Source organism: Thalassophryne amazonica, chromosome 6 (genome assembly GCF_902500255.1).
Source record: "Thalassophryne amazonica chromosome 6, fThaAma1.1, whole genome shotgun sequence".
NCBI lineage: Eukaryota > Metazoa > Chordata > Actinopteri > Batrachoidiformes > Batrachoididae > Thalassophryne > Thalassophryne amazonica.
This window is the reverse complement of record NC_047108.1, coordinates 124,880,226-124,903,762: the sequence shown is the minus strand read 5'-3', so window position 1 is coordinate 124,903,762 and position 23,537 is coordinate 124,880,226. Positions and strand designations below refer to the sequence as shown.

Below are 23,537 nucleotides of genomic sequence, written 5' to 3'. Positions count from 1 at the left end.
CAGATTTCAATCCAGAAGATGGCATCAGGGGCAATTTAATAAATCATTTTCCCATTTTATTGTCGGTTATGGCGAGTGATTTATCTGAATATGAAATGATTCTGTATATTTTGGAGATAGTTTTTTGATGGCTGGATCTAAACATGAGGCTGATGAGGCTGAGGTTAGTAGTTTAAATGTCAAATGCGGCTTGAACTGAGGATTTAAGTTGTGAGTATTCAATAAACTGATTGCTGCTGATGCCAAACTCCTGGACCAGGTGAGTGAGTGGAATGAGTGCGTTATTCTGAATGATGTGCTGTAAGTGAGTAATCCCTTTGTTTGACCATGAGTAGAGGTGGAGTGTTTTTTATTGAATTTAGATGGACCTGATGTAGCGTATGTAACTTTTTAAAATTTCCACCAGGCTGCCAGAGTTGTGGGCAGCACAGTGGCTTAGTAATACACTGTTGCCTCATAGCGAGAAGGTCATGGGATGCATTCTCACCTGTGACCTTTCTGTGTGGAGTTTGCATGTTCTTCCCATGTTTGTGTGGGTTCTCGCCGGGTGCTCCGTTTTCCTCCCACATCCAAAAACACTCAGGTTAGGTGGATTGGAAACTTTAAATTGCCTGTGGGTGTGACTCATGCCCTGTGACTGCTGGGATAGGCTCCAGCCCCCTGTGACCTTTAATTAGAGTAAGTGATTGAAGATGTGTGAGTAGGTCAGAGATATTGTTGTTCCTTTGAAACATTGATGGTGTTTAACTGAGTGACTAAGAAATGATAAGTCTGAGATGGTGGTTTTTGCAAAATATCTGTTCAATGTTCAGCCATGTATTGTCTGATTGATGGGGATGGATCCATTTATGTATTGTAGCTGATTTACGAGGTAATAGAGGAGCTGGAGGAGGTGTGTGTGGATCGGGAGGTCTGGGCAGCTTTGCTTGAGCTGCTGCCCCCGCGACCCGACTCCGGATAAAGCGGAACAAAATGGATGGATGGATGGATGGATAATGATAGTAATTAGGTGCTGCAAGTCCTCCCTGGGTCTTTGGTTTCTGAAGAGTTATGAGTTTGATTCTGGGTGGGTTTTTTCCTGATAAAATTTTGTAATGATAGAATCAACCAGGACATTGAGGGTTTAGATGGAATCATAGAGAGAAGATAATTAACTTGAAGAAGTACTGACATCTTTATTGTAGCAATTCAGCCTAATATGGAGAGTGGGCAGTTCATCCAGAGAAGAAGTTTGTCAGTTATTGATCTGAGAAGTGGGGTGTACTTAAGATCAAGCAGCTCTTGCAGCCTGCGGGAGACATTAATACTGAGATATGTAATATGACTGGTGCATAATGGAATGGGCGGAGTTTGAGCTGCTACATCCCAGCTGTTTCTGTACAGTGGAAGGGTAGAAGACTTTTGCCAGTTTATGGAGTAGAGATTTTGGAAAATGAGTCAATAAGTTTTATTGTTTCTGATAGGGTTGAGTGAGGGTTCTCTAAAAAGAGTAAAATATCATCGGCATAAAGACTAATTTTATTATGTGCTTTTGGTGGTTGGATTCCTTTGATGTTATTGTTCTGACGAGTGGGTTCTCAGCCTTTGAGAGGCACCTGGGAAGACCTTTCTGAGTCATGAGGTCCCTGGGCAGAGACGTTTCGCAATGCTGATACTTTTACAGGAGAACGAAAGCCCAAGTATTTTGCATAGTGGTTCTTCCTGTCTTACTGTACGGATGTGGGACTTGAATGCTAACCAGTGACCTAAGATGAAGACTCCATGTCTTTCATACTAGGTCTCTTTGAAGGATGACTTGGAATCAACAGTTACTTCAGGAGACTCACAAGAGGGGTATCAATTGTGAGGGAGCATCAATTATGACATTTAGGCCATGTAACAGATTTCTGATGATGATTTAATGCATGCGACGGGTACACTCACAGCGGGTTAATATTCTGCATTTGACTACTTTGATGCAGCCATGTTTGATAGTGTGATTTTTCTTCACGAAAATTCATTCAGATCAGAAGATCAGTTAGCTGGTTTGGACTCGAAGAGGAGGGCGTGTTCAGGTTTCTCTCGTCACACACTGAACCACCCACGTTTCTCCCCTTTATACATTAATGAGTTCATCATCCCGCTCACGTCCCGCTGCTGTCAACATGGCGACGCCCATACACGGACTTCATATCGACTGTTCTGGGTCTCTGTAGAAAACCTATGGATAATGTCACGCAGGCTTTGTCCAGTATATATACAGTCTATGGCCACGACAAACACATAAATGGACAAAGAGGTGGAGCTTGGATGGCTCTGTTGTCTGATTAAAAACAGCATGAACACACCCCTATCTTCAAGTCTAAAACAGTATAGCTAACAGGCTAACCTTGGTTCGAGTGTTTATTAAATCATACTCAATTAAAGACTTGTGTGGTGGTTCTCATAACAGTTAGCTTTGGTGTGGGCATACAAAATTATGAGTCAGTTTTCTCAGTAATCATGCATTAAATGGACCTAATGGATTAGGCTACCAATAGCTGCTAAATATGCTAATTCCATTAGCATACAACATTAAAAAAGATGAAAGTTTCACTCAGTGCGAATATTGCAGCAGATCTACTACAGATCTTACATGATCTGTTTGGGCATTTCACCACACAACAAGCCATATTACTCCAGGTGTTTGTAATCAAATACTCAAAACGACAGACACAACCGTCCGTCTGCAACAGCCAGCAGCCACTTCGAGCGGACAATGAGTTACTGATGTTACGAGAGGTGGAGGCGCCCGCATGAGCCACTGTCACTCAAAGTGACCAAGTATCTACTTATACATAACTTTATGGCTTAACATGTCTTAAATGAAATAGAAAAACTTCACACCCACCTCTCCTTGCCCCAGCCAGCCTCAAGTGGCCAGTCAAGGAACTGCAACTGTTTCTTCTTCCAGGTGGGCTTCATCAGAGCCCATCGAAGTTGCTGACAGCTTGGTTCCACTGTCTTCAGAACCTGTTGCTAAGTAGCAGCTGTTGTTGAAACTGCATTTAGTGGAAGATTTCAGTACCAGTGTGGGAGAACTGGGGCAGAGGTCAAAGAGCTCCATATGTCACCTGCATCAGCAACAGAGGAACATTTATGGAACCCAAACGCTGTTATAATATGATGCATTCAGAATAATGGACAAGTGATTTTGATGGAGGGTACATATGGTTGTCTTGGAGTTGAGGTGCTGACTGTGAGCAAACAGGTGTAGATCCTCTATGTTAAAAATGGAACCTCCAGAGCCTCTAATTGTTCCACCAGGAAGGACCTACCCCACAAGTCTTAAAGTGTGCAAGAGGTTATTTTTAGCCCAGTATAAAGTTACAGTATGTCAAGTATCCACAGAGTAATCACAATCACTAATGCTTGCAGTTAACGCGGAAAAAAATATGAGCAGACCAGCAGCTGGACAGCAAACATATACAGGAGTCAATGTGTCCAAACTGAAACAGTTTGTCCTGTGCAAAATGTGCCTTTGCTTTGGTTCTAATGGCATCTTAGTCAGATGATTACTTGCCAGTTCAATTTATTTATAGAGTACCAAATCATAACATATGTCCCCTGTAGGTGCTTAATAAGCATACGGCCTAGACCTGAACCACCCTGTGAGCAGTTACATCGGTGACAGAAGAGATCCGAAGGCCCACAGGTTCAAGTGTTCACAGAGTGAAACAGATGAATGGTTATGACTTCCACTGGATGGGATACTAGTCTGTCACAGGTTACTTCCCCAGCCAAGACCAGTCCCTTTTTACATTTTGGTGGACTGGGACAATGCAGCTGCAAACCTCCAAAGACAACACCCCTGGTACTCTACTGTGCTTTCTTCTTGTCAGGAGTTGAGGCTTCAAATGGCTTTTCCCCATCCCCTTCATGGTCCGCAATGCCTTCCAATGGAAGGCAGCAGCAGAGTTACTTTTATGGACAGCAGAAACAAGAATCCTTCTTTGAGCTGTGCGAGACGTTTTTATGGTGGCTGAAGTGCCAGTCCTGCCCCCAAAAGGATTAAATGTACACTGGAGGACCATCTACACTTCTGGATGCAGAACCATGTCTGCATGCTGACTATTACCTCCCAAAGAGTTCATCTGCCCATTGACAGATTTTGATTTTCATCCTGCTGGGTGTCATGACACCCTCCTCACCAGTGCAAGCACTAAACTAGGGCACTAACAATCAACACCAGTCACCCATCCATGTGGCAGGTTGTGCTGGGTTACAGGATTACCAATAGCAGAATCAATGCTGACCCTAACCTGACATGACCAGTCCTCTACCACCACCACCACAGAAGATGGTGATGTTATGGATGCAGTAAAGCGCAGCACTTGTACATGCTCCCAGGAGAAGAAGCAACAATGCAAATGAAATATCTTGTCCAAGGACAAAGACAGGGAGCATGAACTGGAATCAAATGCTTTCATCACCTCACTGTTTTTTGATTACAGGAAGAAACTTTAAGCAGATCCAACTCTCTGGGGTGTCCATCTGCTACGGCCACATTAATAAGACAGAATACAGTGTGTAACAATGACAGAAATGTTGCAGCTTAACCTTCTGGGACCGATGCCGTCATATACGATGGCTAAGACCAAGCTTTACTAAATTATAAATAACTTTTTAATGATATGAGATAGAAACGTACTTTTTTTTTTACTGAAAAGTTAACTCCGCTGACTTTCGAGCCAGTCATCGGCCATCGTTGTACTCCTCATAGAAGCTGTGTGATGACGTGCGCAATGTGAGTGTCCAATCGGAATTGGTTCACCGTCACATGGTTTTCCAAAATCCAATCGTAGGGCAGATTTACCTCAAGAGAAAAGCCAAAGATCGTTTACAGGAGTGATATGTTACTGGTTGGCCCGTTTGAATAGCAGTGCTCCAATGAGTACATACTATTAGTACATACTCAGTGTGCCCTGCGCCATTACACACAGTGACCAGTGAAAGCAGGAGCAGACAGAGAGCCTCTGATGACAATCTCATGGGCTCAAACAAAGAGTGTGTAACTATCAGGATTGCTCCACTAGTTTGCATGTGAATGTTACTGGATAACTCTGTTGCTTTCACTGCGTAAAGCACTGTTTACCATATCAATGGACAACAAAACACATAGACCATTTTGTATATATTGTTTAAAATGTGCATTTGTGTTTATTGTTTGAACCTTTTTGTTGTACATTCTTTCACACAAGACCTCATATTACCTTTATAGAGTGTCAAAACAGTTGTTTATTATAGTTTGCTGTGTGTTTTGAGTAAATGTGTGTGGAAAATTATTTTTCGCTTAATTTTTTCCTTGGCTATTTTTGATTGTAAACCTTTATTACACTTATAAAACACAACAAAAACATATATATTCTGAAAGCACAGGTTGTCCTGAAAAAAAAGAGACATAAAACTTGATTGTGGGATGCAGGGAGAGCTGTTAACAGCAATAATAAAACATTTATACCAGGCGAGTGAACTGTCCAAAAAATGCCCTTGGACCCCAGAGGGTTAATAATCACATACAGTCCAATGTTCACAATGTTCACAATGACAGGAGAGTTGAAAAGACAACAATGAGGTGTAGAGACTGCATTACTACAGATTCGGTATTGAGACAAAATATTTCCCATAGCTCACCCCCAACCAAAATGAAGTCTGATCTCTCCCCAGGATGCTCCATCATCCAGTAAAGTATATTCCCATATATGCATACTGATGCAAGTTCAAACCCATTCATATATGAGCAGTGGTGTGCACAGCTAACCAAAAAGTTAGCATCGACAACCATTAATCCGATAACTGAAAAGTTATCTTTTATGACACTAAACCAATAAAAATGTATATTTATTACAGATAACCAATAACTATTAGTACTGATTTGGACGCAACCACAACAGATTACATTGTCGGCTTCTGATAAATCAGTTTCACCTTAAGCGCCGCAGGGACTTCTGGGTAAATTCAGGGATCACAAACACAAAGAACACATGAAAAATGAATAAATAAAAAAATAAAACCCCAAACACTGTCATCATCTTTCAAAAGCAGTAAAACACAGTATTAGAAGCCACAGTTTATCTCGGTATTAGATACATCGTCATTTACGAACTAAAAGCTGCTGCCTTTTTCACACGCTTTGAACCCTGCAGCTTAAACAATGGAAATACGTCCATTAATGCATTGATTGGCAGAATAAAAGACACGTAGTAAATATAAATTCTTACCTGTTAAGTTTCAGTGGGGTTCATCTGAAGAAATAATCCACATAAAGCGTCCTTTAAAAAAAAAAAAAAAAAAAATCCAAAACGGTGTCTAAACAGTGAAGAAAAGTCCCTCCTTCACAGAATCTCACTGTTTTACTGATGCAGGGAGATCATTCCACAGAACAGGGGCATGATAACTGGCACGATAACTAGTCTTCTATGGAAATAGAAGACTTAACAGTATTCCCTGAAAACTCCCTTCTGTCTGATCATTTCTTAATAACATTTACATTTACTCTGATGGACTACCCAGCAGTGGGGAATAAGTTTCATTACACTAGAAGTCTTTCAGAAAGCACTGTAACTAGGTTTAAGGATATGATTCCTTCTTTATGTTCTCTAATGCCATATACCAACACAGTGCAGAGTAGCTACCTAAACTCTGTAAGGGAGATAGAGTATCTCGTCAATAGTTTTACATCCTCATTGAAGACAACTTTGGATGCTGTAGCTCCTCTGAAAAAGAGAGCTTTACATCAGAAGTGCCTGACTCCGTGGTATAACTCACAAACTCGCAGCTTAAAGCAGATAACCCGTAAGTTGGAGAGGAAATGGCGTCTCACTAATTTAGAAGATCTTCACTTAGCCTGGAAAAAGAGTCTGTTGCTCTATAAAAAAGCCCTCCGTAAAGCTAGGACATCTTTCTACTCATCACTAATTGAAGAAAATAAGAACAACCCCAGGTTTCTTTTCAGCACTGTAGCCAGGCTGACAAAGAGTCAGAGCTCTATTGAGCTGAGTATTCCATTAACTTTAACTAGTAATGACTTCATGACTTTCTTTGCTAACAAAATTTTAACTATTAGAGAAAAAATTACTCATAACCATCCCAAAGACGTATCGTTATCTTTGGCTGCTTTCAGTGCTGCCGGTATTTGGTTAGACTCTTTCTCTCCGATTGTTCTGTCTGAGTTATTTTCATTAGTTACTTCATCCAAACCATCAACATGTTTATTAGACCCCATTCCTACCAGGCTGCTCAAGGAAGCCCTACCATTATTTAATGCTTCGATCTTAAATATGATCAATCTATCTTTGTTAGTTGGCTATGTACCACAGGCTTTTAAGGTGGCGGTAATTAAACCATTACTTAAAAAGCCATCACTTGACCCAGCTATCTTAGCTAATTATAGGCCAATCTCCAACCTTCCTTTTCTCTCAAAAATTCTTGAAAGGGTAGTTGTAAAACAGCTAACTGATCATCTGCAGAGGAATGGTCTATTTGAAGAGTTTCAGTCAGGTTTTAGAATTCATCATAGTACAGAAACAGCATTAGTGAAGGTTACAAATGATCTTCTTATGGCCTCGGACAGTGGACTCGTCTCTGTGCTTGTTCTGTTGGACCTCAGTGCTGCTTTTGATACTGTTGACCATAAAATTTTATTACAGAGATTAGAGCATGCCATAGGTATTAAAGGCACTGCGCTGCGATGGTTTGAATCATATTTGTCTAATAGATTACAATTTGTTCATGTAAATGGGGAATCTTCTGCACAGACTAAAGTTAATTATGGAGTTCCACAAGGTTCTGTGCTAGGACCAATTTTATTCACTTTATACATGCTTCCCTTAGGCAGTATTATTAGACGGTATTGCTTAAATTTTCATTGTTACGCAGATGATACCCAGCTTTATCTATCCATGAAGCCAGAGGACACACACCAATTAGCTAAACTGCAGGATTGTCTTACAGACATAAAGACATGGATGACCTCTAACTTCCTGCTTTTAAACTCAGATAAAACTGAAGTTATTGTACTTGGCCCCACAAATCTTAGAAACATGGTGTCTAACCAGATCCTTACTCTGGATGGCATTACCCTGACCTCTAGTAATACTGTGAGAAATCTTGGAGTCATTTTTGATCAGGATATGTCATTCAAAGCGCATATTAAACAAATATGTAGGACTGCTTTTTTGCATTTACGCAATATCTCTAAAATCAGAAAGGTCTTGTCTCAGAGTGATGCTGAAAAACTAATTCATGCATTTATTTCCTCTAGGCTGGACTATTGTAATTCATTATTATCAGGTTGTCCTAAAAGTTCCCTAAAAAGCCTTCAGTTAATTCAAAATGCTGCAGCTAGAGTACTGACGGGGACTAGAAGGAGAGAGCATATCTCACCCATATTGGCCTCTCTTCATTGGCTTCCTGTTAATTCTAGAATAGAATTTAAAATTCTTCTTCTTACTTATAAGGTTTTGAATAATCAGGTCCCATCTTATCTTAGGGACCTCGTAGTACCATATCACCCCAATAGAGCGCTTCGCTCTCAGACTGCAGGCTTACTTGTAGTTCCTAGGGTTTGTAAGAGTAGAATGGGAGGCAGAGCCTTCAGCTTTCAGGCTCCTCTCCTGTGGAACCAGCTCCCAATTCAGATCAGGGAGACAGACACCCTCTCTACTTTTAAGATTAGGCTTAAAACTTTCCTTTTTGCTAAAGCTTATAGTTAGGGCTGGATCAGGTGACCCTGAACCATCCCTTAGTTATGCTGCTATAGACGTAAACTGCTGGGGGGTTCCCATGATGCACTGTTTCTTTCTCTTTTTGCTCTGTATGCACCACTCTGCATTTAATCATTAGTGATCGATCTCTGCTCCCCTCCACAGCATGTCTTTTTCCTGGTTCTCTCCCTCAGCCCCAACCAGTCCCAGCAGAAGACTGCCCCTCCCTGAGCCTGGTTCTGCTGGAGGTTTCTTCCTGTTAAAAGGGAGTTTTTCCTTCCCACTGTAGCCAAGTGCTTGCTCACAGGGGGTCGTTTTGACCGTTGGGGTTTTACATAATTATTGTATGGCCTTGCCTTACAATGTAAAGCGCCTTGGGGCAACTGTTTGTTGTGATTTGGCGCTATATAAAAAAATTGATTGATTGATTGATTGATTGATAAGAGAAAGTTCTGTGACCCACAGACTTCTTATTCACCTTAGGGACACAAAGTAGTCCTGCACCCTGAGAACGTAAAGCCCGGGCCGGTACATAAGGTTTAATTAGGTCAGCTAGGTAGGGAGGTGCCAGTCCATCAATAACTTTATACGTTAGTAGCAGAACCTGAAAATCTGATCTCACTGGGACAGGAAGCCAGTGAAGAGACGCCAAAATGGGTGTAATGTGGTCGAACTTTCTGCTTTGTGTCAAAAGTCTGGCTGCAGCATTTTGAACCAATTGGAGACCCCTAATGCTAGACTGCGGTAAACCAGAAAATAGAACATTGCAGTAGTCCAATCTAGAAGAGATAAATGCATGGATTAGGGTCTCAGCATCAGCCATAGACAGGATGGGACGAATCTTCGCTATGTTTCGCAGGTGGAAGAAAGCAGTCCTAGTAATATTTCTAATGTGGAGGTCAAAGGACAACGAAGGATCAAAAATTACCCCAAGCTTCCTCACTTTGTCAGTGTGATGTATGACACACGAACCGAGGCTGAGTGTTAACTGTTCAAATTGATGCCAATGTCTCACTGGACCAAGAACCATCATTTCAGTCTTATCAGAGTTTAAAAGTAGAAGGTTTCTAGACATCCAACTTCTCACTGCTGCAAGGCAATCTTCTAAGGATTTTATGTGAACAAGATTACCAGCAATTATCAGCATATATAACTGAGTATCATCTGAATAGCAGTGAAAGGTAATCCCAAAATGCCACAATATGTGCCCAAGGGGTGCTATATAAAGGGAGAAAAGCAGGGGGCCTAAGACAGACCCCTGTGGAACCCCAAATTTCATGTCACTAAGGTTAGAGGTAGTGTTACTGTACAAAACACAGTGAGAACGACTGGTCAAGTATGACGTCAGCCATGCAAGGGCACTCCCAGTAATCCCAAAATGATTTTCCAGCCTATCAAGGAGAATATGATGATCCACGGTATCAAATGCAGCACTGAGATCTAACAGCAGCAGAACCGTAGTGGTGTCTGAATCCATTGTAGACAGAAGATCATTCACCACTTTAGTGAGAGCCGTCTCTGTGGAAGGATATTTTCTAAAAGCAGACTGCAGTGGCTCAAAGAGATTATTCTCAGTAAGATAGTCTACGAGCTGCCGTGACACCACTTTTTCCAGACTTTTAGAGCAAAATGACAGATTTGATATCGGCCGATAGTTTGTCAATAGACTAGGATCAAGATTAGTTTTCTTAAGTAATGGTTTAATCACTGTATATTTGAAATGTTTAGGAACAGATCCAGAAGTTAAAGAAAGGTTAATAATTTCCAGTACAGTCGGCCCAAGAGTGGGCCACAGGTCCTTAAACAGTTTTGTTGGTATAGGATCAAATAAACAGGTTGTGTTTTTTGTTGAAATTACAAGTTTTGTCAGCATGCCTAGTGAGATACTGTCAAATTCTGTAAATCTAGGTAACACCTCAGTAGTGGCGCCCACATCAATAGCAGGGTGTAGTGGCTGGGTTAAGGCATGCCGGGATATGTTCAACCTAATGTCTTCCATTTTCTTCCCAAAGTAATTTTAGGGTCTACAAATGTTTCTGACTGTTTAAACTTTGCTCACTTTACCAGCAAAATTTTTTTTATCGGACTGAAAGTTCTCGGGACTAAATTTATCGGAACATCATTGATCTGATGATGGTTTTAAAACTTATCTGAAAAGCTAATCCGGTAGCAAAAACATTAGCTTAGATAATTATTGGTTATCAGATTAGCTGAACTGTGCCCACCACTGAATATGAGGTGACCATGAGTCCATCTCACACATATTCTAAATCCCAAATTCCTTCAATACTGACACTCATTAAAGTCTCCAAATTAGATCCTGAGACTCAACAGCAGTTGAACCCGCACATCAGTCGATATGATCCAGCCAATGAATGAATCCCTCAGGTCCAGGAAAGGCTCTGATGCACATTCACATCATCTGAGCCATTCAGACTGGGACATCTGGACGGTGGACTCACAAGCTACAGCATCTTGTTGTCACAGCAGCTCAAGTGCAGCCACTAAAGAGGAGGCACTGGGAGAGGCACCAGGCAGGAGCTTGGACAGACAACGGAACATAAATAAAGGTTGAGAAAGACCAAACCATCTTAATACCCATTTAACATCCAATTAACATACCAACAATAAGTCACGGTCCCTGTGAGAGTGTGCAAAGGATCCTTATTTTCTGTTCCAGCAAAAAAATAAAGGCACCTCCTAATAATACAACCTCAGTTTTTGGACATGAATGAATGCTACACACGACATGTGTTGAAGTATTTTTGGTCTGTTGTCTCTAAGGCTTCATATTGCAGGACATACAGTAGGTTGGTTTTGGGGTGTTGCAGTGGCTGACGTCTTTGTCATTGTTAAACAGAAGGTCAGTGTTAATGCAAAGACCAAATTTGTTTAGTCATTTACATAAAAAAACAGACTTTGAAATGATTCTTGATGAATTTTATGTTAGTTTCTGAATACCCAGATAGCAAATAGATCTGGGCCGGTTGTAGTCCAAGATCTGGTACCAATCCTGAAAACAGATCCGGTCCAGACAATTTTTGCACCCTGGCCCAGATCCGGCATGGCTCCACTTTACAGTTCTGGAACAGATCTGGACCAGATCTGAACTGGATCCGCAAAAGACTAACCGTTTACAGCCCATATGGCATGGATCTGGGACAGATGTGGACCGCATCACAGCACTGTGGCAGGAACAAGTTTTACAGGGGTAAGTTCTATGGATCCAAGGAACTGATCTGTATCTGTAACACACAGATCAGTGTCCGTGGACTTATCAAACTTGATTGTTGTAAAGAAACAAATCGCTTTGTGAGAAGCATTTAAAAAACCTCAGTGGCGATAGTACACACTAACACCTCCCCCCCTGCCAATGATCTGTGGAGTTTTCACAGCCCTGAGTTTATAATCGCTAATGGATAGTTTCTGCCAAGTGCAGATAAAATTGCTTATCATTATGCTAACCCCATGTTCCTGCCACGGTGCTGTGATGCGGTACACATCTGTCCCAGATCCGTGCCAGATATGGGCTGTAAACAGTTGATCTTTTGCAGATCCAGTTCAGATCTGGTCCGGTTCTGTTCCAGAACTGTAAAGTGGAGCCATGCCTGATCTGGGCCAGGGTGCAAAAATTGTCTGGACCGGATCCGTTTTCAGGATTGGTACTGGATGTTGGACTACATCCGGCCCGGATCCATTTGCTGTCTGGGTATGCATAAGAATGTAACCTTACAAATCTATAGATGCTCCATTTTCTACATGCCTTTGTTATGCCGCAGTTCACTAACAATCTGACAGCAGAGGAAAAAAAATGCACAAATGTAATCTGCTTTTTCTGAGATGTGCTGCTGCATCAGTGTGTTTGTCCAGTTACTGGAGCTGATCAGTCATTTGTAAATGTGTGATATTTTAACCGTAATATATTTTTGTTGCTCCGTGACCCGGTCCTGGTTAAGCGGTTGAAGATGTATGTATTTTGTTGTACTTTTCAGAGTAGTCAGAGCATGAGATCATCTTGAACCCACAAAAATATAGCCAATGAAACTACAGTGTCTATGGTACCAGCACACAGCAAAACAAACGTGATTTAGAGTCTCGAACTGCTGGCACAGGAGCAGGATCCGATCCATCAGGCGATTTCATTACAAGTCAGGGTCAATTCTATACAAACTGTATTCTGCACCCTGACAGGTTTACAACCTGATGTGAAAACATTATTATCTCCACCACAGAGGTTCTGTTTACCGCCACCAAGAAGGTTTTGTTTTCAACTATGTGTACTGTTGTTTTCTGCTTGTGAGCAGAACACTGAAAATGGGTCAAAGAAAGAATACATAAAATTATAATGTGAATTCAGTGATGGTATACAAAAATATTGCCTTTTAAGTTCTGACATCATCAGAGAAAATCTAATACAGGGTGGGCCAATAAAATGTTACCACTTTTTTTTAATTTGTACAATTAGAGAGTGTACTACAACAACCCACAGACCATTGAGGCCCCTGAAGACCAACATCTGTCAACTAACCCTAACCCTCTTGAGATGTGTGGCAATGTCATCACAAACTTCAAAGTGCATGTTGCAGCTGTAAGCCAAAGAAGAGACGTGTGGATTGAACATTGAACTGTACAGAAACAAGAGACAAAGTGGGAAACCTTTGGTATCAGATGCGTGCCTTGCAGATGAAGATGAAGATTTTGGAGGCTAGGGAATATTCTTAATTCATAATTGGGATTTGGTTGTTCAAGTGAAGCTGTAAAAAGTGTTTTTCACTGCTCAAACCACAACACGGCAGGTTTATCAGCCTGAAGGACAAATTGCCCTGCTGTTTTCAGCCTTGGTGAACATTTGGCTGTTTTCTTATCTCAACTCACAAAGACAGTAAACTGTTTCACAAGACTGAAGCATGCTCCACTCCCTCTCCCCACCACCCTCCTACCCCCCATCATGCACCCCCCACTCCGGCTTCTACTCACATCATCCCTTCCCTTCGGTGGGGGTGGCGCAGTTTTAGCTGCAGCTGGTCCCCGTTCCTTCCCCGAAGCTGACGGTGGCGCATCTCAGGGTTGCTGCGTGGCCTTCACCCACTTGCCTCAATTCGGATAACGGACTTCTTCAAATTTAGTGCACATAAACAATGTCAAATGTGTATGTGCTGTTTTAATTCTGATGTGTGCCATTATTACGGTAAACAAGTAATAATTGTGGACTAATTGCTGTCTGAGGTAACTGTAGTGTAAACATAATTTCTCCATTGTGAGATCAATAAAGTATAAAGTAAATGTTAATTTGATGCTTCTGTTACAAGTCTGTGAAAATTTTTTCGAATAAGTTCTCATTTCAAAAACCTGTGTTCAATCAAAAAGTGGTAACATTTTATTGGCCCACCCTGTATGCCTTTTCAAATCTTCTATTATTGCTTCAATATCATAAATAAAGTCTTACCATCTTGTTTATGACACTGTAAAGAAAATACTAACTTTCCTACCTTTTGAAGGTTTTATTTTGATGACCTATGGCACACAGGAAAAAAAACTGCATATAACCAGTACATTGGGGTGTGTTCAACTCCTAATTACTGTTATGTGTCGGACGCAGCTCGGAGAACCGACCAGCGTTTGAAGGACCCAGTATGAAATAAGCAGAGCACGGTACAAAGGCTAACTGAATTTAATACATAACAGTGATAATATAATAACAAAAAGGTGCGGCCTGGCGTGGTGCGCTCCCAGCAGCGCTAACGGTCCGGAGCCAGAAGCTGTTTCGGACCCAAGGACCCCGCCGACACCCCCCAGGTGGCCGCAACAACCGAGTCTGTGAAAGAAGGAACCATTATGTGAGTCCACACTCTACACACAGAGAGAACACTTAAAGGTGTACAAACAGCAAACACTTCCTGGCTTGATTACTGATCAGCTTCCCAACCTGCAGGCATGGAACATCCCGTTCACAAAACTCCACCGCAGTGGAAGCTGATACATGACTAACATACAGCTCAATACAATAAGGTGTGAGGGACACCACATTTACTGACTGTATAACTGTTAGTCACAAAATCCAACGTACCTCAGGAAGTGTGCTGACAAGCGTGAGACCTCACCCCCTCCTCTTTCACAGACCGTGCATCAAACCTGGACATTCTCAGCGTCCGCTGCTGATGAGATGGCTCCCGAGACGACGATCTCACCCGTCTGGTCACAAGGTTGAGTCTCTGGCAAATACACACTGTGCACTCCAGACTTAAATGCCAACATGTTCCAATCCATCCAGATGCACCTCAGCTGTGAGTCCTGACGAGTCGCAGGTGATCAGGGTGAGGTCCTGACAGCCTCAGCAACACAGCCACTCAGTCCCAAATGCACGCCACCTGGGAGGAAAACAAACAGACAAACAAACCGGCAGCCAGGCCCCCCCAGCCATATAACAATTACCGCTACATGTAATGTAAGCACGGGTTGTAATTTGTCACTTCATTAGTTGTGGGTGTTTTTTTGGGCATAACAGGAAATAAACCAATCACACTGTCATTTTCTGTAGAACATAGTAAGTGTGTCAGCACCTGCCACATTGTTATTTGGATGGCAGATTCAGAAGTGAGAGGTTTTCTGCCAAGGAATTGGTTCAGTGGACAGTCTGTGTCCACATGTCCTGAATCTGCCTCTATGAGGGGTATCTGATTAATGCACCACTTGAATAACAGAAAAAACTCTGTGCTGAACTTTAGACCACATATTGGTGGTCTTGTGTTTTCTCTGTTGTTTTCTGCTTTCACACCGTGCCTGACCGTGCATCTCTTTAAGACCAACATGCCCATAGGTACCTGGATGAGCCTAGTTATGCATGGTACTTACATAACTTGGCCACTGGATGTGAAAATTACAGCTGTGTTGATTGTACACTGTCAATGACACTTGCACTGCCCTCTGTGCTGCTCAGTGGTGTTAGAGTACGGAAAATCTATACTCAAGTAAAAGTACAATTGAAGGGTACAGATGCTAATCACAGAATGTGCTTTAAAAAAACCCAAAAAAAACCAAAAAAACTACAACCCCTGGCAAAAATTATGGAATCACCGGCCTCAGAGGATGTTCATTCAGTTGTTTAATTTTGTAGAAAAAAAGCAGATCACAGACATGACACAAAACTAAAGTAATTTCAAATGGCAACTTTCTGGCTTTAAGAAACACTATAAGAAATCAAGAAAAAAAGATTGTGGCAGTCAGTAACAGTTACTTTTTTAGACCAAGCAGAGGAAAAAAATATGGAATCACTCAATTCTGAGGAAAAAATTATGGAATCACCCTGTAAATTTTCATCCCCCAAATTAACACCTGCATCAAATCAGATCTGCTCATTGACATTGACCCTATGTGTCTTTTTGCAAGGAATGTTTTTGCAGTTTTTGCTCTATGGCAAGATGCATTATCATCTTGAAAAATGATTTCATCATCCCCAAACATCCTTTCAACTGTCCAAAATATCAACATAAACTTGTGCATTTATTGATGATGTAATGACAGCCATCTCCCCAGTGCCTTTAGCTGACATGCAGCCCCATATCATCAATGACTGTGGAAATTTACATGTTCTCTTCAGGCAGTCATCTTTATAAATCTCATTGGAAAGGCACCAAACAAAAGTTCCAGCATCATCACCTTGCCCAATGCAGATTCGAGATTCATCACTGAATATGACTTTCATCCAGTCATCCACAGTCCACAATTACTTTTCCTTAGCCCATTGTAACCTTGTTTTTTTTCTGTTTAGGTGTTAATGATGCCTTTCTTTAGCTTTTCTGTATGTAAATCCCATTTCCTTTAGGCAGTTTCTTACAGTTTGGTCACAGACGTTGACTCCAGTTTCCTCCCATTCATTCCTCATTTGTTTTGTTGTACATTTTTCGATTTTTGAGACATATTGCTTTAAGTTTTCTGTCTTGACGCTTTGATGTCTTCCTTGGTCTACCAGTATGTTTGCCTTTAACAACCTTCCCATGTTGTTTGTATTTGGTCCAGAGTTTAGACACAGCTGACTGTGAACAACCAACATCTTTTGCAACATTGCTTGATGATTTACTCTCTTTTAAGAGTTTGATAATCCTCTCCTTTGTTTCAATTGACATCTCTCGTGTTGGAGCCATGATTCATGTCAGTCCACTTGGTGCAACAGCTCTCCAAGGTGTGTTCACTCCTTTTTAGATGCAGACTAACGAGCAGATCTGATATGATGCAGGTGTTAGTTTTGGGGATGAAAATTTACAGGGTGATTCCATAATTTTTTCCTCAGAATTGAGTGATTCCATATTTTTTTCCTCTGCTTGGTCTAAAAAAGTAACCGTATACTCACTGCCACAATGTTTTTTTCTTGATTTCTTATAGTGTTTCTTAAAGCCAGAAAGTTGCCATTTGAAATGACTTTAGTTTTGTGTCATGTCTGTGATCTGCTTTTTTTCTACAAAATTAAACAACTGAATGAACATCCTCCGAGGCCGGTGATTTCATAATTTTTGCCAGGGGTTGTACACTTTAAAATAGAGATTTAGAGGAAAACCCGTTAGAAAATGTAGTTTTCCATAAATAAAAAAAAAAAAAAAAAATTGCACACTGATACTCGCCTAAGCAGCCACACTGTAAATTGTGATTTTGTCTGTTTGTTATCTTAACAGATTATTCTATGTAATTAAGACACATGATTACTGAGGTTGTTATAATAACATGAAATTATTAGTTAAAAATGTCTCAACTACAAAATAAATGCTAATTTGAAAATCCAGGCCCAACTGAATTAGAAATGTAAGTCAACTTGACTTTGGGGATAAAAACACCTGCGTCATCATGCTTTTCTTGAAATGCATTGTGGGAATGCAGCTGCGGGCGGGTGAACATGTGCTCCTTTCCTCCCTTCCTCCATTTTGGACGCACGTTGGAGGGCATCGTCGACCGCATGTTTCTTCGGAGGTAAAACTTTCACTCGGTGAAATTAATCGATTTAATTTAAGTGTGTGTGTGTGTGTGTGTGTGTGTGTGTGCAAATTCAAATCACAACCAAGCAGGTCAATCAATTAATAAATCCAAGTCAACTGACACAAAAAGTTTACACAACTTACAGTTTTAATTAAAATGAAACAGATTTGCTAGTTCAGACAACTACCCTAAATAGTTAAATCAACTGACAAATCCAAGTCAGCTTAACTGAAACAAAAGGTTTATAAAACTGACCATTTCAGATTCAAACAACTACCTGAATGAGTTAAATCAATTATGAAAGATAAATCAACCCAAACTAATGCAAGAGTTTACCCAACAAGGAATATCTAACCTAGATAACAACTTATTTTCTTTCACTTAACTTGAAATTTTAAGGCAGCCCTTTCACTTGTATTTTTAAGTTGAAATGACACGTTAGATTTTACAGTGCAGTGCTGGATACAGTGCCGCTAATCCACTAACTGCTAATTAGCGAAGCTAACTTTTTCATTAGCGGATTAGCTTTTTAGCTAATTTTGAAAACCATGAGCAGACCAATTAGCTTTCACTTAGTTCCGCTAACTTTCAGCCCACTAACAAGTTTTTTTGCTGGTAAAATCAGTAAAGTTTAACGGTCAAAAACGTTTGTAAACCCTAAAATTATTCATTAGTTCCTGTCTGTTGTGTGTTCTGTCGAGATGAGCTCCCGCAGCGCAAATCGACAGTGTGTCAAGTGTAGCTTCCGGTTCACAGCTCAAAGCACACGAGTGCTGGTAAGAAGACACTGCTGTTTTTGCAACATAGAGCCGAAAGAAGTTACACTGTGGACAAAATCAGTATGTAAACAGCTCAAAACTCAGTATTTTTATTTATTTATTGTTCGTGCGTTTATTTTGTGTTTGTGAATGCAATACAGGTGAGCCGTAGCTCTGTTAACGGTTTATCAATATATAATATAGAGCTAAACTGTGACTTCTAATACTGCGATTTGATAAAGATGATGACAGTGTTTGGGATTTTAGTTCTTATTTATTTATTTTTCATGTGTTCGTTTTGTGTTTGTGAGTCTGCAGCTCTTAAACTCAAAGTTGTCTCATCAATAGCCGATAGTGTGTCCGATGTGGCTGCGACCGAGCCAGTACTAAAAGTTAGCAGTTAGTGGTAACTTCTGCTAAATTTTTTTTAGCAGTTTATCAGTTTAGCATTATAAAAGTTAAGCTTTCAGTTAGCAGGTTAATGGTTATCAAACTAACTTTTCCGTTCGCTGTGCCCACCAATGTAAGCAGCCAAGTGTATGTTGGCCTCAATTTGACATTTTTGGAGGTCCTGGGTTTTGCATCTGAACCCTTCAGATACTACAACAAGAAGTACCTTGTTAATAAAGTGCTCAAAGTACATGTTGCTTTCTTCAACCCCATATCATGTTTGTCGGTTTACGGTTGCTTCATGATCATTATAAAACTACGGTCTTATGTGCACCCTCATTATCAATCAATCAATTTTTTTATATAGCGCCAAATCACAACAAACAGTTGCCCCAAGGCGCTTTATATTGTAAGGCAAGGCCATACAATAATTATGTAAAACCCCAACGGTCAAAACGACCCCCTGTGAGCAAGCACTTGGCTACAGTGGGAAGGAAAAACTCCCTTTTAACAGGAAGAAACCTCCAGCAGAACCAGGCTCAGGGAGGGGCAGTCTTCTGCTGGGACTGGTTGGGGCTGAGGGAGAGAAGCAGGAAAAAGACATGCTGTGGAGGGGAGCAGAGATCGATCACTAATGATTAAATGCAGAGTGGTGCATACAGAGCAAAAAGAGAAAGAAACAGTGCATCATGGGAACCCCCCCAGCAGTCTAAGTCTATAGCAGCATAACTAAGGGATGGTTCAGGATCACCTGATCCAGCCCTAACTATAAGCTTTAGCAAAAAGGAAAGTTTTAAGCCTAATCTTAAAAGTAGAGAGGGTGTCTGTCTCCCTGATCTGAATTGGGAGCTGGTTCCACAGGAGAGGAGCCTGAAAGCTGAAGGCTCTGCCTCCCATTCTACTCTTACAAACCCTAGGAACTACACACCTTTTGCACTTTTGATGATTTTTAGTCATCAAAATAAAACCGAAGCATGTTACTTTACCTTTGTTGCACTGCTGATATGCTGTCAGTCTTAAAACTGCAGAAACCTTTTCTCAGTTTTCCTGTGCGTATTTCCCTTTTCATTTCCGTTTGAGTTCAGCGGGACCAACTGCTGTGGAGTTGGAGCACACGGTGTGCGGCGCATGGCTTGTGGCGCACGGTGTGCAGCACTTAATGGCAAATGTACTTAAAACAGTAAATTATTGGCTTAAAAAATTACTTGAGCAAGAATAGAAATACAGTTTTAAAAAAGAATATGAAATGTGCTCTTTCCTCTAAAAAAAGAAAATACATTTTTTTAACTGAAGTGTGTTACCTGTAAGCCCCTTTCACACCGGGGCTGCTCCCAGTTGCTTCCTGTGGTGTCATGAGGACGCAGGAATATCTGTGTCAGGTGCGTGTAGCAGGGGGCAGAGAGGACGTGAGAACGCAGCCTGCAGGTTCTCTGCACAGAGAAGTCCTGACTTCTCTTCTACTTCTTGTTGTGCTGAGCTACAGGGCTGAGCTCTGAGTTCTGTTATAGTTTATCTTTCCTCCCTTGACCGTGAGATGCGCTCGCGTGCGCACGAACCGTCGTTGAGCGGATGTGGAGATGTCTGGAGTTCTACTTGATGTTGACATGTCCTGGACTTATGTCCTTTTTTAACTGTGATGAGAGAGTCTGAGGAGAGAAAGGAACTAACAATGCAGACAATTTTTTTTCTTTTCTTTCCTCCTTTGACCGTGAGATGCGCGCGCGAACGAACCGATGTCTGGAGTTCTACTTGATCTTGACATGTCCTGTCTCAGGACTTATGTCCTTTTTTGTCCTTTTTTTAACTGTGATGTGAGAGTTTCAGCAGAGAACAAGGAACTAATGCCTGCAGACAGACTTTTTTCTTCTTTGAATTGTTCACATGTGCGCGCGTGAACGAACGTCCATGAATGGACAAGAGATGGCTGGACTTTTTACTGGATATTTCTGGCAATCAGTCTGCATTTTTTTTTCTGTGGTCCTTTTTTTGGAGGTGTAGTTTTTACTGCATTAAGTACATGGTATAAAAACAATCCTGCGTGATTTATACTGCAAACAGCAGGAATCATAAATTGTCTCCGAGTCACGCCGGGTAACGCCTCTTTGCCCCGACTTGCACTGGAACCACTTCCTTTCTGCGTCGAGCACAGGACGCCCGACTTGCTTCCTCCTTTGCGCCCCTCGCGCTGTTGTGGCGCCGAGCTGCATCGTCTCGGCACTGAGTTGCTTCCACGCGGCGTTGTCATAATGACGCACGGTGCAACCGGGAGCAACCGGGAGCACCCCCGGTGTGAAAGGGGCTTAAGAGATTACCACCACAGTCTCTGCTTACTACCCACCCCTGGTGCTACTTTGCACCAGTGAGATCGAGCCCATAATCTCTGCTAATAATTCTCATTAGTTACTTCATCCAAACCATCAACATGTTTATTAGACCCCATTCCTACCAGGCTGCTCAAGGAAGCCCTACCATTATTTAATGCTTCGATCTTAAATATGATCAATCTATCTTTGTTAGTTGGCTATGTACCACAGGCTTTTAAGGTGGCAGTAATTAAACCATTACTTAAAAAGCCATCACTTGACCCAGCTATCTTAGCTAATTATAGGCCAATCTCCAACCTTCCTTTTCTCTCAAAAATTCTTGAAAGGGTAGTTGTAAAACAGCTAACTGATCATCTGCAGAGGAATGGTCTATTTGAAGAGTTTCAGTCAGGTTTTAGAATTCATCATAGTACAGAAACAGCATTAGTGAAGGTTACAAATGATCTTCTTATGGCCTCGGACAGTGGACTCATCTCTGTGCTTGTTCTGTTAGACCTCAGTGCTGCTTTTGATACTGTTGACCATAAAATTTTATTACAGAGATTAGAGCATGCCATAGGTATTAAAGGCACTGCGCTGCGGTGGTTTGAATCATATTTGTCTAATAGATTACAATTTGTTCATGTAAATGGGGAATCTTCTTCACAGACTAAAGTTAATTATGGAGTTCCACAAGGTTCTGTGCTAGGACCAATTTTATTTACTTTATACATGCTTCCCTTAAGCAGTATTATTAGACGGTATTGCTTAAATTTTCATTGTTACGCAGATGATACCCAGCTTTATCTATCCATGAAGCCAGAGGACACACACCAATTAGCTAAACTGCAGGATTGTCTTACAGACATAAAGACATGGATGACCTCTAATTTCCTGCTTTTAAACTCAGATAAAACTGAAGTTATTGTACTTGGCCCCACAAATCTTAGAAACATGGTGTCTAACCAGATCCTTACTCTGGATGGCATTACCCTGACCTCTAGTAATACTGTGAGAAATCTTGGAGTCATTTTTGATCAGGATATGTCATTCAAAGCGCATATTAAACAAATATGTAGGACTGCTTTTTTGCATTTACGCAATATCTCTAAAATCAGAAAGGTCTTGTCTCAGAGTGATGCTGAAAAACTAATTCATGCATTTATTTCCTCTAGGCTGGACTATTGTAATTCATTATTATCAGGTTGTCCTAAAAGTTCCCTAAAAAGCCTTCAGTTAATTCAAAATGCTGCAGCTAGAGTACTGACGGGGACTAGAAGGAGAGAGCATATCTCACCCATATTGGCCTCTCTTCATTGGCTTCCTGTTAATTCTAGAATAGAATTTAAAATTCTTCTTCTTACTTATAAGGTTTTGAATAATCAGGTCCCATCTTATCTTAGGGACCTCGTAGTACCATATCACCCCAATAGAGCGCTTCGCTCTCAGACTGCAGGCTTACTTGTAGTTCCTAGGGTTTGTAAGAGTAGAATGGGAGGCAGAGCCTTCAGCTTTCAGGCTCCTCTCCTGTGGAACCAGCTCCCAATTCAGATCAGGGAGACAGACACCCTCTCTACTTTTAAGATTAGGCTTAAAACTTTCCTTTTTGCTAAAGCTTATAGTTAGGGCTGGATCAGGTGACCCTGAACCATCCCTTAGTTATGCTGCTATAGACGTAGACTGCTGGGGGGTTCCCATGATGCACTGTTTCTTTCTCTTTTTGCTCTGTATGCACCACTCTGCATTTAATCATTAGTGATCGATCTCTGCTCCCCTCCACAGCATGTCTTTTTCTTGGTTCTCTCCCTCAGCCCCAACCAGTCCCAGCAGAAGACTGCCCCTCCCTGAGCCTGGTTCTGCTGGAGGTTTCTTCCTGTTAAAAGGGAGTTTTTCCTTCCCACTGTAGCCAAGTGCTTGCTCACAGGGGGTCGTTTTGACCGTTGGGGTTTTACATCATTATTGTATGGCCTTGCCTTACAATATAAAGCGCCTTGGGGCAACTGTTTGTTGTGATTTGGCGCTATATAAAAAAATTGATTGATTGATTGCTGCTGTGGAATTAAGTATTACACAGGCTGGATGGAATAACAGTCAGTATCCTGACCATTCTTCTCTGTCGGTTGACAGAGCGATGTGCTTTGTGAGTGTCTGTCAGTTTTTCTTTCTCTGTATTTTCAGTTCATTTCCTTTGTAATCCTTTATCATCCTACTAATGTAGAAAAGTCACCTGATGATAAAACTGACTCTTTAACTTACATACAGGAAGCGCTTGCCTAACTCTATATCTGATCAACTTCAACACATTCATGAAGACCAACAATGGCACCTGACACCACAAATGCTATTTTTGACATCTAAAAGTGGTACACAGACACTTCATCAATTACGGTAATTATTTT

General features: G+C 41.2%; 1 protein-coding gene across 1 annotated transcript in view; it reads left to right on the top strand.

Moving 5' to 3' along the window:
- The window catches only part of jph2 (junctophilin 2), a 77,413-nt gene that overhangs the window by 21,353 nt on the left and 32,523 nt on the right, over window positions 1–23,537 (top strand). The gene's annotated exons all lie outside the window — the stretch shown is intronic.